Below are 16,641 nucleotides of genomic sequence, written 5' to 3'. Positions count from 1 at the left end.
CGATCACCTTCCTTTAATAAATCAGTAAGATTAATATAAAGTTAGAAAATGAATGCTCTACAGTGTGAAATTCCCATTTATTCCCAGATCTGTATCTGGGTTTGCTTCAAGCCTAAAATTAGAAATGTTACCACATAACCCAGAAGTTTGGAATTTCTAGTTCATGTTGATAGATGCTGCGGCTATGTTTATGAATATTTTTGAAAGCAATAGTTTTCATGCTGAGGCTGGAGAGACTACAAAGGCAATGTTGAATGAGCAATATGGAAGTACAGTGCCTCTTGAGAGGTCAATAGAGGTGGTGGAGAATTAGAGCTGAATGACGTCAGTTTATACCCAGATCTATGGGCAGAGTCACTGATGCAAAGCTTACAGTTGAAGAAAGGAGGAAGCCACAACCAGAGTTACTTGGCATCCAGAGGTGATCGTGCTATGAAAGGTTGAGTAGATATTGCATCTGCTGCATCCAAATAGGTAATGGTAGAGAGGAACCAAGCCACAGAAGCTGGACATTGGAAGAGGTTGGCATGGACAACAATGTCTAACAGTGCAGGCAGGCCAAAAAAAGATGAAGGAGAAAGCACCATAGTCACAATGGATCTCAAAATATTGACCAAATGGCCAATACAGTTTATAAAGGAGATGGATTATCATGTTCTAACAATGGCTAGTGGAGCATTTTCTCAATGCATGCCATCTTCCTTTATTTTTCTCTCTCCTCTTCCTATTTTGCCAATAGTTCTAGATGAACCTTAATTTTTTATCGGTTGCATTTCCCTTTTTTTGTAGACCCAGACTGCAGAATGTTTGCTTGAGCATCTGAATGTTTTGAGGACACAAGAAATAAAAGCAGGAGCAGAACATTCAACATACTCAACTCTGCTACACCAGTCAATAAGGTCATGACTGATTTCATCCTTTTTCTCAATTCCACATTCCTGCTGAATCTCATTCTGGTTGAGCCAAGTGCCTTGTACTTCATTCAGTTGTTTCTCTGGAGCTTTTAAAGTACATTTTTAGACTGAACAGGGTAGCTACAGACTATCAGCAATAATTTAGTTTCCTTGTCAATGCTAGTAGTACATGCCTAGTGCATTGACTGAACTTGAAGACTATTATGGGTTGTTTCCAGACCATTGGGCATTGACATGTTTAGATATTTGTGTGTTTCATCTGTACCTGTAATTTGCTCAAAAGAATGAAATAAACTACACAAAATGATTTAAACAATATCCTTGGTGACTGGGACAATCATTTCTTGTCCCTCTCTGACATTTGTCACTGCCATCCTCTTCCTCTGCTATCTTGGTTCTCTATTCGCAAAAGTCTATTTTAGCCTAACCTTGTAGGTTGATGTGAAGAGTAGGGAGGGTCACATGCATGCCTCAGTAATTCTGCCAGTGACCAGTTTTTCTGAGCTCTTTCCACAAGGAAATTAGTGGAATCGTCACCCTATGTAAACTTGATTTTTGTGACTTGGTTGATAGGTCTACAGACCCTCAACTGACTGATTTGACATATTATTTGCAGTGTTTTGTTGGAATTGGGTTACAGATAATCTTACATTCTGGTGACATTCAAAGCCATGGAAGTGCTATCCCTGCTGCTAAATTTGTGGGCAGGTCAACCCTGGATTAATAGCTGGTGACAAATCCCAGACTACTCTGATGTGCATAAACAGCCCGTGGTTCACATGAAGTAATGATGAGTGTATGCCTAATTGCTGAGATATAGTCAAATCTGCCTTTGTTGATCTCTCGTGTATTCCCTTCCTCATCCAAGTCTTAACATGTTATTGAGTCGCCAAAACAAAACATTCTGGGAACTGTTTGTTACTCTAGGATAATAGCTATGTCTTAGATGCAAATTGCTCTCTTATTATATAGGACCTAATATATAATGTGGACCATCCATATTCAATTAATTACTCAATTCAGCTTAATTAAAATTTTCAACCATTATTCAAGAAGAAAATATATCTCAAAAATCCATTTAGAGAAGTAAGGCCAGCTAAACATTGATTTAATGAAAAAACTGCAGGTGCTGGAAATCTGAAATAAAAATAGAAAAAATTCCGGAAACATTCAGCAGGTCAGGCAGCTTCTGTGGAAAGAAAAACAGAGTTGACATTTCATGTTGAAGACCGTTAATTAGAAACATTCCGATGATGGGTCTTTGACTTGAAATGGTAACTCTGCTTTTCTTTCCATCAACAGTGCTAAACTGCTGAATGTTTCCAACATTTTCTGTTTTTAATGATTTGGATGGGTTAATTACATGAAAAGACAAGGGGTCAATTAAGGACTAATTAGTACAATTTTTGTAAGTTTGAGGATTTTCAAGGCCTCAGAAACATTCAGCAATTTTTATGTCAAGTCCTAAGGTTGTGACTTGTGTAGGATGATGGGCCCAGAGATCTGAAAAAAGTTTTTGTGTGTTTTGTTTTCCTTGCTGACAGTTAGATTTTTTTGATTTGGGATATATAACTAAGGATCTTTATAGAATATAGTTTTGGTTGTGTTTGGAGGCACTTAACTTTTTCATCTTTGCTCACTTTTGCTTTCACCAGAATTGTTAAGTTCCATTCAGAAAGGCAGTCCAGACACACGAAACAGGGGAGAGTCACTAACCTTGGCATAGAGGCAGTATTCCCTCACTGGTGGTACTAAGAAGCCTGGCAAGACTCATTCCAATGGGATAAAACTGGACAGTAGTTCAAGTTGTACACATGGAAAGGAAGATGGCTGTGGCCTGTCATTACAGCCACTGGACATTACTGCGGGGGTTCCCCTGGTAAACATTTTTAGCTCAACTATTATCATTACTTCATAATTAAATCCTCTCTATCGCTAAATTAAGAATGCAACCGTCTGCTGGTGATTCCACAATGCTCAATTCCATTTACAACTCTTCCACTGATACCACGGTGCAGTACAAGGGAGCACTTCTTTGCCATCTTTCAAATGAGATGTTAAACTTTGGTCCTGTATGCTCGCTCCATGGCTATAAAACAATCGCTGTTGCAATATTTTGAAGAGCTATCCTTGATAGCTTGGCCAATGGTTAACCCTCAATCACCATCAGCAGAAACAAAGTCTCTGGTCAATATCACATGGCTGTTTATGGGAACTTGCTGCCATTTGGCTGTCATTTTTCTTCATTGTAATATGTGATACAATTCTAAAATTAAATACTTGGCTGTAGCAAGTTTGAGGGATTCTGAAAGAAACATGGTTCAATTTATAAATGCAAGTATTTCTTTCTTCTGATTATGAAGTGGCTTGTGCTAGCCTGCAACAGACACTCAATCTCATCCAGGCTTTGGCTGCCATATAGCAAGTAATCTCCATAACAAATAAGTGCCATATGTCTATGTCAAACTAGAGAATATTCTCTCATCTCCTTTAACTTCCAACAGTACTCCCATTGCTGTGTCCTCGAACACAAACCTCCAGTGGAGGGGTGAGGGGAGTGGGAGGTGGATGGGAGGTGGTGATGTGCAGTATGCTGGAGGGTTCACCATTTATCAGAATCCATTCCATGAAAATATTTTCTGATTGTTCACAATCCTGAACATGGAAATGTATGAGTTGGTACATGAAATGATATGGTTCTGACAAAAATTCATTAACGTGAAATGTTAACATTTTCTCTCCCTATGATGCTGCCTGACTTGCTGAGCACTATCTGTTTTTAGCATTTGGAGCATCTGTAATATTTTACTTATGTAATCTGTATTTCTTACAGGTTACTTCCACCAGGAAATTCTCAGCTGGAGAGGAGCAGCACAATGGCAAAGCTAGGGTGCAATCCTGACCTTCGCTGGTGTGTTTGTGGAGTTTGCATGTTCTCTCTGTTATGTATGGGCTTCTTCTGGGTGCTCTGGATTCCTCCCACATTGCCCCTATTTTACAGTGGCCAATTAAGTGGTGGAATCTGGGGTTGTTGGATGACAATGCAGGAGAATAAAACAGGATTAGTGTAGAATTAGTATAAATGGATGAATGATGGTTGGTGAGGATTTGGCGGGCGAAATGTCCTGTTTCTGGGCTGTATTGTTCCATGAAGTTGGATCAAATTCATAGGATTCTTGGGGTAGATTGTTCCATTACCAGATTTTAATTTGTAAAACCAGGATTGCTAATTCCTAGTTTACTTTTGATGGGTTTAGAAAAAAATCTGATTGCTTATTTACTTCTGTTTACTTTTCAACATTTGGAACGTTGTTCTCAAAAGTCTTTTTTATTTGTTGTTTCTCCTTTAGCCAATCGGTAATTTGACTGGCAAAGCAACAACTATATTGTCCTTTATGGCTAATCATTAATTTGTTTTGGACACAATGATTTTAAAGTATGATACTTCCAAGCTTGCCACTATAAATAAATGTGAATAGCATAGAATCTGTTAAGTGTGGAAAACTGTGACAGTTTCATCACAAGTGGACGTTATTGCCCATGTTAAATTCAATTTTCAGAAAGAATAGGACGTGCATACTTATCTTGAGATGATTGAGGCAAACGGAATGAAATACAAATAGCAATGGCAAAGCAAGTCTTCTTAATGTTGGCCTTGATTTCAAATTGACATGCATAATACATGAAAATCTGCCCAGTGCTTCAAATTTTCAATATAAACCAAGCTTTGTGAAAGCAGCTAATGCATCAAAAATTGAACTTACTTGTATCTTAGTTACTATTTTATATAATTCAGTTCACAGTAGCAATCAACAGATGCTGCATGGAATGGTCAAGATAGCTCTCTTTGTGACCTCATTTGGTTACTATTCAAGCTATGCGAATCTGAGCTACTGCAGAACAAAAATCAACGTCCTTCTTCAGCTAGCTTTCATTCCCTAGAGTTCATTTTCTTCTCAAGCTGTAGTTATTTGCGTGGTATCCAAACTGTTTTGCAAATGTCAGCAATGTTATGAAAGTAAAATTGTACCTAAGTTACAATCAGTCAATGGAAATGCTGTCAAAATTGGTTACATTTGTAACTGGCTATGCAGTTTACCACTAATCAATCAAATTATTTTGTCAGCTGGGTAGAGAAATAATCTGCAGGAAAGCCAATAAATGAAGAAGCATTTCAGATAGCAAATTGATTTTTTTTAATGTGATGTACAAAATGCCGTAAACCTCAGTTACTGTGTGATTACAGCTGCACCTTTATCTGGGGTTTCTCCGTTTCTGCCTTTCCAAGGTATTTTAGAATCTGTTAAGTGTGGAAAACTGTGACAGTTTCATCACAAGTGGACGTTATTGCCCATGTTAAATTCAATTTTCAGAAAGAATAGGACGTGCATACTTATCTTGAGATGATTGATGCAAACGGAATGGAATACAAATAGCAGTGGCAAAGCAAGTCTTCTTAATGTTGGCCTTGATTTCAAGTTTGAACTAATTTTTTGTCTTTTCTTTACATGACATGTTTCAAGCCATTTGAAAGATTAAAACAGAAATGATTTTTCCCTCATACCCTTGAAACTCATGGAACTTTTACTCTTATGATATACTCTATTATGATAAAATAGTGCATGCTCAATTTTTTACCAGAATATAAGATGTAGCTACAAGAATAGGTCATTCAACCACTTCTGGCTGATTCACCATTCAATGAGGTTATGGATGATCTTTCACCTGAGCACCATTTTGCATCACTCATCCCACATCCGTTGCTTCCCTTAATATCCACAACTCTATTAATCTTTATCTTCAGCTGCTCAGCAACAGAACCTCCACAGCCCTCTTTAGTAAAGAATTCTAAAGATTTACAACCTCCAGTTTGTAGGAATTTCTTCTCAACTCTATTCTGATTGATTGATTTTCATTTTGAGAGAGTGACCCCTCATTCTAAACATCCCAGTCATCCTTACAAACACTTTTAAAACCCTATTAGAATTTTGTATGTTTCAGTGACATCTATCGTTCTTTTAAACAAAAAAGAGAATAGCCCAATCTGCTTCATCTCTCTGCATAAGAGAACCACCCCATCCAAAGATCAATCTGATGGACATTCATTGCAGAACTTTAATTGCAAGAACATCCTTCCTTAGGCACAGAAATCAGAATGGTACATTATATCGCAAATGAAAAACTTTGTTTTGCATACGATGCATATAGATCATTTCACTACAACAGTGGATTGAGGTAGTACAAGGGAAAACAATAACAGAATGCAAAATAAAGTGTTACAGTTATAGAGGAAGTGCAGGCAGACAATAAGACAAGTGTGGTCTCACCAAGGCCATCTAAATTCCAAGAAGACATTTTAGCTCTTCTACTCAAATCTTCTTGCAATAAAGACTGACATATTGTTTGATTTCCTAATTGTACTCAGTGTACCCAATGGTAACTTTTTGCAAGTTATGTACAAGGACAATCAGGTCCTTCTGAACCTCAATGCCTTTCAGTCTCTCGCCATCATAAAAAGCATTCTGCTCTTCTATTTTTTTCTACCAAAGTGGATGACCTCACATTTTCCACCTGATGGTTCATCTGCCATGTCATCACTTGTTCATGTAGCCTCTCTATATCTCCTTGAATTCTCTTCGCATCCTCTATGTCCTGGCCTCCCAACCCAAAATTGCATGTTTACTCCTACTCGACTAGTCATTATTAGCCAATTGTCAATGCATGCCAGGACATTGGCCTGTCCTCCCCCCACCCCAAATCCCATGTGTCCTAATTTTGCTAACAACTTCTGGAAAGTTATCAATAAAAAAAACTTATCAAAGGCCGAAAATGGGCAATGATATGACTGATGGAAAATAGCATGGAAAAATGTGAGGTCACCCACTTTGGTGGAAAAATAGAAAAGAGTATTATTTAAATGGTAAAGAACTGAAAGGTGTTAGTGGTCAGAGGGACCTGGGCATCCTTGTACATAAATCACTGACAGCTAACATACAGGAACAGCAAATGATGAGGAAGGTAAATGTCCAAATACATCACATTCATTGGTTCCCCTTTATCTCTTCTGCTAATTACAACCTGAAAATATTCTTACAGATTTGTCAAAATGATTATATTTAAGGCTGGCTCAATAATCATTAATAAATCACAGTAATTAGTGATAATTAGAGTGTAGTTATTAGTAATATAAATAGGCAATATATAAGTCATAACCAGGAATTTTTCAAATTTTTTTTTGCAAAGAAACAAAGAATTGCTCCGAGGGAAGATTTCAAAAGTATTGACTAGAAGCCTAACTGGAGTGATTGACTATTTTGCTCTGCACAGTCCCCATCTGCCTGGGTGTACTTTTTCCAGGCATGGAAAACAAGTTAAAGTGACCCACTGCACTCCAGAAGTGGAGGGGCTCCAAGCAGCAAGCAGGCCACAGGCGATGTATCCTGAAGGCCCATGCTCAGGATGCTGTGTCAGTGTTTGACAACTCATCGCAGCTTTTGAATAATTGATAAATGGGCAGAGATATTTAAGAACTCTTCCGAACAATTTAAAACATTAAAATAACTTTACGTTCTAAACAATAAAAAGCAAATGTAATCAAAAACTTCTTAAAGTATTAACACATAATTAAAAGCACTAAAATAAAGTACAACAACTCAGTTACGTGCGCTTGTCTTTATCCATAAAGTCAATGACACCATTCAAATGTATGCTAGCAATCCCTCGTCATCCATACCCTCTCCTCAGCACATTTGTGCTTTGCTACCTCACTCAATGATCCAAGTAGCGAAAGTCAGCAGTTACCTTCAGAATCGCCAGCTTTCCATCAGCTCGATTCCGCCCATTCTAATCATAACAAACACTACAAACATGATTTTATTTCTGTCTGGCGGTTACTAAAATAAACTATTCAACAAAATAGCCAGTAATCTTTTTATTACAATCAGAATTTTACAGTGTTGTTGCAGTGTGTTAAAGTTGCCACTGGATGTCACCAGATGCATTCTGTAAACTTAAAGCACATTTGGCACAACAAATACATTAATCTTTATTAAGATCTCTATATGATCCACCCTTCTTCTAACCTCCAGACAAGTTGCGCTCACATTTTACAGAGTAACTGATTTTACAATGACTTCTATTAATCAATTTTCAATCAAGGAATAAACTATTGTAATTTTTTTTAAAATCACTGTTTCACACAAATGGTTAACTCAGTAGTGGAGAAAACACTGGAAGTTGATGTACTATTTTGGTGTAATAATGATAATGATTCTCTGAACAGTGAAGACAAAATCAAAATAGAAGTAAATATGGACCAAAGTCCAGCAGGCCTATTCTTCTAATTTTCTCCATTACTGGCTATGTAACCCGGTGAGTCAGTGTGGCAACAAGCTTCACATAAACAGCAAGAAGGTAAACCAGAAAATGCTTGAAATGCTCAGCACCTCATGCAACAACTGTAGTGAGAAAAAAAGGGTTAACTTTCAAGTTGATTTGTTCTTTTAAAAGCTAGCTAATTGTAGGTGCTGTTCTTTGAATTCGGCCCGGTATCGTAACATCCTTTTCAACATCGTGACCTAAATATCATTTCTTAAACATTCAGTCACATGGAATTGTCTTTCTCAGCATCACATGGATGAAAGTCAATACTTATCTTGGTAATGTGCCATTTTGGAAATTCAACTAGCCAGGAAAGTAGTTGAGTGGATGAAATGTTTTCCTTTTTGGAATATGCACTTAATAACATCATTCCTAGTGTAACATCTACTTAGAGCAGAAATTAGGTCCCTTTGATCACAACCTAACTAAAGTTTCATAGTGCTGCTTGCCACAATACAAAGGGGCTTCGCTGAGTAGATGTCAGTCCAAGACTGGGAACCCGACATTGGTTGCAAACCCCCAGGCTTTTCTGTGGGGGACATATTCACATCGCCACATACTGAATTTCTTTTTATCCCTACCCAACCCACTGATTACATGACACAATAATCCGTGTAAGTGGAAATTAACTGCTCCGTTGCATTATGCCCCATTAATGATTGTGTTGGAGAGAGTGCAGAGGAAGTTCATTTGGATGCTGCCTGGACTAGAGGACTTTAGTTATGGGGAGAGATTGGATAGACTGGGATTGTTTTCCCTGGAGGAAAGGAGGCTGAGAGGTGACCTGATAGAGGTATATAAAATTATAAGAGGCAATAAGTAGGGGAGGTAGTCAGAATCTTTTTCCCACAGTAACAAGAGGCATAGGTTTAAGATGAGAAGAAAGAGTTTAAAGGGGGATTTGAGGGGAAATATTTTTACCCTGAGAGTGGTTGATATCTGGAATTCACTGTCAGAGGTGGTGGTGGAATCAGATGCAATCACTACATTTAAGAGACATTTAGACAGGCACTTAGCTATGCAAGGTGAGGTCTTAAATGAATACTTCTCATCTCCGTTCATCATGAAGAAGAACATTGTAGCTGGAGAATTTAGGGAGGGGGAAGTGGAATTCTGGAACAAATTATCATCAAAAATGAATTAATTGACATCATAGTGAGCTTAAAAGTAGATTAGTCAGCTAGGAGTAGCAGGGATTGATCATGGATACTCAGTATTGCTTTGTTAAAGGGAGGATCAACACACAAAGGAACTGGAGGAACTCAGCGGGTCAGGCAGCACCTGTGGAGGAAAATAATCAATGAAGGATCTCGACATGAAACGTTGACTGTCCATTTCCCTCCACAGGTACTGCCTGACCGGCTGAGTTCCTCCAGCTCCTTTGTGTGTTGATCCAGATTTTCAGCATCTGCAGTCTTTTGTGTCTCCTCTTTGTTAAAGGGAGGTCCTGCTTGAATAACTTGGTCGAATTTCTTGAGGACATCACAAAATGTCTCAGCATCGTCTTCTCTCAGGCCTTTGATCGGGTCCCGCATGGGAGAGAGCCCATGGGATCCAGGGTAATTTGGCAAATTGGATCCAAAATTGGTTTGGTGATAAGAGGCAGAGGGTGATGTTTGACAGTTGTTTTTGTGACTGGAAGCCTATGTTTAGTTGTGTAACACAGAGATCAGTGCTGGTACCCCAGCTGTTTGTTATATAAATTAACAATGGATGTGGATGAAGGAGGTATGATTAGTGAGTTTGTGGGTGACATGAGGAGTGGTGCTGTTGTGGATGGTGAGGACAGTGGTCTTTGGCTACAGCATGGTATTGATTAGTTGGTGAAATGGGCAGAGAAATGGCAGATGGAATTTATTCCTGAAAAATGTAAAGCATTACATTTTGGAAAGATTAATGAGACACAATGCATGCTAGGACCCCAGGAAGTATTGAGAAACAGAGGGTTCTTAGTATACATGAAAGCAGCAGCACAGGTAGATGAGGTGGTTAACAAGGCTTCTGGGATACTTGCCTTCACCAATCAGGACATAGAATATAAATAAGAGTAATGGAGTTATGGTACAACAATATAAGTCATTGGTTAGGCGACAGATGGAGTACTGTGTACAGTTCTAGTCACCTCACTATTAGAACGATGTGATTGCATTGGAGAGGGTACAGAGGAGGTGCATCAAGATGTTGCCTGGGATGAAGTACTTCAGCTATAAGGAGAGGCTGCATAGACTGGGCTTATTTTCTTAGCAGCGGAGAAGGTTGAGGGGTGACTTGATTGAAAAATGCAAAGTTATGAACAGCATAGATAGAAAGAAACCTTTCCTCTAAGCAGAGGTGTCTTTGGAGGGCCAAGGTTTAAGGTAGATGGTGGAAGATTTGGAGGAGATTTGAGGAAGTTTTTTTTATCCAGACAGTGTTTGAATTGTGAAATGCATTGCCTGAGAGGGTGGTGGAGGCAGGCACTCTTGAATGATTTAAGAAGTATTTAAATGAGTAATTAAAGCACCATGGTATATAAAGCTAGGGACCAATAGCTGGGAAATGGGATTAGTGTAGATAGGTGCTAGATGGCTGACATAGATACAACTGCCAAATAACCTGTTACTGTGTTGAATGGCTCTATGACACTTGACTACAACTTCTCAACACCTATCATTCAACCATCTTCTATCCATCCCAACCAAGCATTGATCATGTGACCTAACTCTATCCGAGCATGGATCATCTGATCTGATTCCACTCCCAGGCACCAAACATTTGGCATAAGCACCCCTCAGTTACCAGGCACCAATCACCCCATTCCCCTGATTGAAAGCCCTCCAATCATTGACAACTGACCATTGACCTAACCTTACTTCCAATCTGTCACACTTTCCTGAGCTTTTCTGATCCCGACCCCCTAGACTCGCGCTCGGGCTCTGCATTGGTGCAGTAGGCAAAGGATTGAACTTCCCTAGCTTAAGGCCAACTAAGTAGAGCTCAATGCCTTGGGCACCACTAAATTTCCATTTCGCAGTCCATCCAGCACCTGATTATCAGGCCTCCACAGGCACAAGTGAAAATTTTGGCAAATCTTCTTTATATTGTTTCAAAATTAATTTTTTAAAATTTTATTGTCAAATACCCTTGAAATTTATTCTAGTCTTTGATTTACTGTGTTGACTTTTATAAAATTATATTTACCTTTACCATAGAATACCCATTTAATGTAAATCCACATTTCAAATGTCAGTACATATTAGCACAGATTTATGGACATAAATTTCTCTCTCTAGTTCAATAGCTAATAACCCTAGTTAATCCAGAACTATTGAATGCTTATGTTCCCTAGATGCCAATTTCTTGTCTACGTGGATTGTTGTTATGTAATTTTATAGTGTTAAACCAGAAGTACCATTCTGTACATAATTTTTGAATAGTTCAACCAACAGGTGATCTACAACAAATCCATGTGGAATACTGTAGGATACTACTCCCCTGTTAAAACATCTTTATTCGTCTGCTTCAGGTTTCTATCAACAAACCAATTTTCAATTCAGTTTTTTAACTTTTCAGTATTTCCAAGCCTTCATCAGATTCGGAAAAAAAGCTTCAGCCACTAACTCTGACAATCAAAGCAAATCATGTTCCCTGGATAACCTTGGTTCACTGATTTAGCTGCCTCCCTAATGAGTTCCAGAAATTTTGGGAGGGACAATATAATATTTCCAAAACAATCCAGTATTTGTCTTGCTACAATAAGCAGTATAAGCATTCCAGAAAATGATATGATGTATTTCCCCTGTTGCTAATACTAATCAGTCTATCATTTCAGATCATGTTTCAGTCTTCTTGAATATGTTAATACCGTTTGTAACTTTCAGTCTGTAGATACAGTCCACGTATTTATGAACTTCCTCAGAGTATTAACTTGATTGCAATCATTTCAGGTAACCATCATTCCAATTTATGCAGTAATTTTCTTTTGTCTTGTTGCTCTTTCACTGCACATTTTGATTAGCTGACTAGCATTTATGAGACCTAGCCTGTATAGCCTTATATCTTTTTTTAAATAAACAAGAATCTGCTTGAATTTTAGGCTTGTGATCCTCTTTCTTTTCTCACAAGCTTTTGAAAATTGGCATCTGCTTGCTCGTCCTGAGCAGACAGTCAATAGCAGTTGTCAATTATTGACAGTTTCCAAGCACCAAGACCTCAGTCACTCTGCACCAAATTTAATTTAATGCTGAGTCACTTTTAGGTCTATTTGCATAACAGCTTAACTTCACATCTTGTTATGTGCATTTAAACTGGCTTGGACTAGAGACAGGGAGAAATACAGACAGGCATTCTGCACAAGAGAGGAAACATTATACAATTAAGCAAATTTTGTCTTCTAAATTCTGTGAGCCTGTGCTCGCAGCAAACATGAGTACAATGCTGCAGTTCCATCTCTGACTGATGCTCTCTTTGAGCAGGCTATCCTTGTTGGAAGAGAGGGATGAAGGAACTTGACAATGCATTTAAACGAGTAAAGCCAGCTAAGAGACTGATGACCAGTGAAATCAGAGTAACACGGTTATTATATTTAAAAAATGTTTGCCTCATACTACTTCTTCACAACTTGTATAAGAATATAAAATTGGTAAGTTGGTTTATTATTGTCACATATACTGAGGTACAGTGAAAAACTTGTCTTGCATGCTGTTCATAAAGATCAATTCATTACAACAGTGCATTGAGGTAGTACAAGGTAAAACAACAACAGAATGCAGAATAAAGTGTTACAGTTACAGAGAAAGTGCAGTGCAGGTAGATAATAAGGCGCAAGGTCATAATGAGGTAGATTGTGAGGTCAAGAGTTGTACTATCATACTATTGTACTAGGGAACCATTCAATCATCTTATAACACCTTGAGCCTGGTGGTACATGTTTTAAGGCTTTTGTATCTTCTGCCTGATGGGTGGGGGGAGAAGAGACAATATCTGGGTGGGTGGGGTCTTTATGCTGGCTGCTTTATCAAGGCAGCAAGAAGTGTAGACAGAGTCCATGGAGGGGAGGCTGATTTCCATGACTTGCTGAGCTGTGTCCACAACTCTCTACAGTTTCTTGGGGTCATGGACAGAACAGTTGCCATACCAAGCCACGATGCATCTAGATAGGCTGCTTTCTATGGTGCACTGATAAAAATTGGTGAGGGTCAAAGGGGACATGCCAAATTTCTTTAGCCTCCTGAGGAAGTAGAGGCGCTGGCGAGTTTTCTTGGCCGTGGCATCTATGTGCTTGGACTAGGACAGACTATTGGTGATGTTCACTACGAGGAACTTGAAGCTCTCAACCCTCTCAACCTCAGCACTGTTGATGTAGACAGGAGCATGTACACCACCTCTCCTCCTTCAGTCAATAACCAACTCTTTTGTTTTGATGAAGGCCATCAAATTTTCTCCTTTTAGAGATCACAGAGAATAAATAGTAAGCACATTCAAACCTTACTACTTTTTATTTTGTGTACAGCAAGTTCCCAATCCCACTTAGATAGACCAAAGGGTCTTTTGAAGACAAACTACAAGGGCAGAACTATAAGGCAACTCAATCTGAATTAATTACTCAGTACTCATTAATTAATCTTCCGTTAATTAGTAGAGACCTGCATGAAGATTGCTATCTTCTCTCAGATGTTAAATGCAGATGGGGGGGGGGAGGGGACCTAATGAACAGAGAAGAAATAAATGGATGGAATTTTAACTTTCCTCACATTCATTCCTTCTTCATGATATGAAATCGTCAGCTTAATGGCAGGTATATTGCAAGTGAACCATATTTGTATTTAATAGAGTGAAAGCCACGTTAATATTGAAATCAATCAATTAAATGATAGTACTCTTACCTTTGGACACTTGAGCATTAAACATCTAGGCTGATACTCCAGTGCCGTACTGATGGCACAATGCCCTACTTCGCATGTCATCTTTTCGATGAGATACAATACCAAGGCCCTGTGAACTCTTTAAGGTGGATGTAATTGACCCCATATGTCTATTCCGAAGAAGATCAGGGAAGTTCTTGTTCATCCTTCACCCAATAACATTGAAACATACTATCTGGTCATTATCCTATTTCTGTTTGTGGGAACACATTGCGAAGGACTTTGTTTTTCCTCTATTACTTAAGTGTCTCTACTTGAAAAATATTACCTGACATGTCCTGAGAAGTGCCATTAAGAATATTTTGTTTTGTGTCCAGCAGTGAGCAAACCAAAAGGTGTTGCATAGTTTGCTACTTACAGTTCTCAGGTATTATAGTGTTGTCCTATTTCATCATGTGAGCTCTTGACCATCCGGATTAGGAACAGAGAAGGTTTAGAGCCATCCAACTGATCCACTTATTCTCCTCCTCCCCGGAAAGCTGCTCAATGACACAGAGTTAAGGCAGGAACATTCATGTTGTAGCCAAGGGATTCTTTTTGACTGCATATCCAGTCATCAGTATTCACTGAATAAGATAAACAACTAAACATTTCTGAAGAGCAACAAAGACACCAAGGGCAACACAAAAGTAGGCCCAACTCAGGGCCAATGCTAATTATCATATGTGCCAACATTATGGATTACTCTGTCAAACAATATCTTACAAAATTGTGCATCTGAAAGGAATGAGAAAGGCATTATGTAAATACAAGTCTTTCTTATTAATGTAATTTGTTTTACTCCCATTTTTAATGGAGTCAGATAGTCGATGAGGAAATAATGTTTTTACTAAAAAATTGTGAGAACGTGTTAACACTGCATGAAATAATATAACAGAGTTTGTATTTTCATGCTTTAATATAAACCCAGTTTTGTACAGAACTGTGCATCAGTACCCATGACACGTATATCCAAGTTTGCTTCATTTTCTTTTCTTCTTTATTTTTAATAACAGGAAATAGCACTAAAGGGAGAAAGGTTGCACCAGGAGAAATGTAGACATATCACTGTAATTTCTTCTTTATTCCAGAGAAGTTAGTACAATGCTGTACTGAAGGTTTAAAAACATGGAAATTTTTGTCTCCTGCTGTGCTCTTGATAAAGTTTATTCTTGCCAGTAAAAATCAACAAATCTCAGCAAATATCATCAATTGCCAAATAAAAGAGGAAATCATAAACTCCTGACTTTCAGCTTTATAATAAAAAAGATTTTCTGTTGTTTCTATTCAATCTGAATTGACCCCATTCCATCATACCGTAGCCAGATCTAAATGCCCGGTGCTTTTTTTTTGACAAGAAAATTGTCTGCATTTCATCAATGTTTGTCAGTTTACGTTCAAATTATTCTTTGTGGCAGTTGATATTGTGGATTGATCTAAAATTCTGGGTTGGATTTGCGTTCCTTTCAACTATTATATATTGTTCAGACAACTTAAAACATTTGGAAGCGCACATCATTCACAGCAATTGAATTGACAGCCCCTGCAGTCAACTTAACATAACAAACTTTATTTTTGTGAGACATTTATGAATGCATTTGGGAAGAAAAATGCTACACCTGGAAAATGAACAATAAAAAGATGAAGGCAGAGAGCAGAATGTGTGACACCCTCTCCAGATTCCTTCCATCCTTTCTTGCTCCTATCTTTTCTTGCACATTCTGACTTACACTTAGCAGAGGCTCGCTGCATCCAGAAATTCTCTGTTGCTCAATCAATTGTTCATTGTTTATGTGTGAACCTGGACTAAGTGCTGGTTCTTTGACTATGGGTGATATCAAAACAAGCTCAGTTTGACCATCAATTGACATCTATGCATTTGCATTTTCCAAATTGAAACAGGATTGAAAATATTGACTGATTTTAACTTTTCCCTAAATCGAGGGCAGAAAAAACATTGTAGTTTCCTCTTAGCTAAGGTAAACTAAGTTAGAATGGACTGTATTTTTATTGTAGGAGTTGTGAATGAACCGAACATGTTGAACTAAGTCAGCAGATAGGTCCATTCCTGACTGTATGAAAGGGAGCATTCCATTATTGGATACCACAATTTACAACTCCCCCAACAGTGTTTTAAGTCTGCAATCAATGGCGTCAGATCTGATTCTGATTCCTGGTATCAGCTGTGACTCCAGCTGCTGGAAGAATTTTCATTTGACCCCTACTGACCTCAGTTTTGCTGGAGACATTAAGTGGTATGCCGAGTCAAATGCTGCCTCAGGTGAAAGTAGATTCAGTTCTCCTGATCATGATAAAGTGAAGGACATAATGAACCTGTGGCTAAATGGTTTTGGTGGAATCCAAACTGAGCATTGTGAGCAACTCATTGGTGTGTAGATTGTACTTGTGAGGATGATTGATGATGTTTTCCCTCACTTTCCCAAACATTTGCAGACTTTGGCTAG

The sequence above is a fragment of the Pristis pectinata genome, chromosome 12 (genome assembly GCF_009764475.1).
Source record: "Pristis pectinata isolate sPriPec2 chromosome 12, sPriPec2.1.pri, whole genome shotgun sequence".
Classification (NCBI taxonomy): Eukaryota; Metazoa; Chordata; class Chondrichthyes; order Rhinopristiformes; family Pristidae; genus Pristis; species Pristis pectinata.
The sequence above is the reverse complement of the archived record's forward strand: the minus strand, read 5'-3'. Positions refer to the sequence as shown.